This window comes from Ipomoea triloba, chromosome 16, assembly GCF_003576645.1.
Source record: "Ipomoea triloba cultivar NCNSP0323 chromosome 16, ASM357664v1".
Taxonomy (NCBI): Eukaryota; Viridiplantae; Streptophyta; class Magnoliopsida; order Solanales; family Convolvulaceae; genus Ipomoea; species Ipomoea triloba.
The window spans coordinates 8,429,342-8,430,199 of record NC_044931.1 but is presented as its reverse complement, the minus strand read 5'-3'; positions in this window follow the sequence as shown (position 1 = coordinate 8,430,199).

Below are 858 nucleotides of genomic sequence, written 5' to 3'. Positions count from 1 at the left end.
TTGCTGAAATTGATATCTGGAGATTTTGGTCCAAAAATTCCTTACCAATATTTTCACAGAAAATTCTTAAAGTTTGCTCAATTTTCTGCTTAGTCCTGTCCAGAATTTCTGCCTAGCGCAGTCAGGAAAGAAAATTCAAAAAAAATACTTCAAATATTCTTTTTAACTTGAATTTTTTTCTTGAGGACGTCACAAATATTCTTTTTAACTTGAATTTTTTTCTTGAGGACGTCAACTTATAATACTTGAACTTGAATTTTTTTCTTGAGGACGTCAACTTATAATACTTGAAATCCATAAAAAATCTTGAGGACGTCAACTTATAATACTTGAAATCCATAAAAAAATTTGGGTAGAAAAGTTGCTCCAATAAACACAGAAAATTCCGTGAACTTCTTGGCAGAATCTGGTAGTTTTTGTTCCTGACTAAAGCAGTGTTCTTGAATTGAAATTCCTTGTTCCTTTATTCTTCTTTGTTGTTATTGCTCTATTTCTTGTTGTTGTTCTCAAACATTACCTTATTATTTGGATTACCCTTGTTCTTCAATTCCCGAAGACTACGAGGCTCCGGAGGTAAGTCTTTTGTACTTTGAGGGCGAATCCACAACAACCTGAGCAACGACTCTACATTNCTATTTCTTGTTGTTGTTCTCAAACATTACCTTATTATTTGGATTACCCTTGTTCTTCAATTCCCGAAGACTACGAGGCTCCGGAGGTAAGTCTTTTGTACTTTGAGGGCGAATCCACAACAACCTGAACAACGACTCTACATTCCTTTGTAAAAGACTGGTGAGACTATTTGTCATTAAGAGGGATACACGAGAGGAGTGGTGAGTTGTGAGCTGTGTGTAGTGT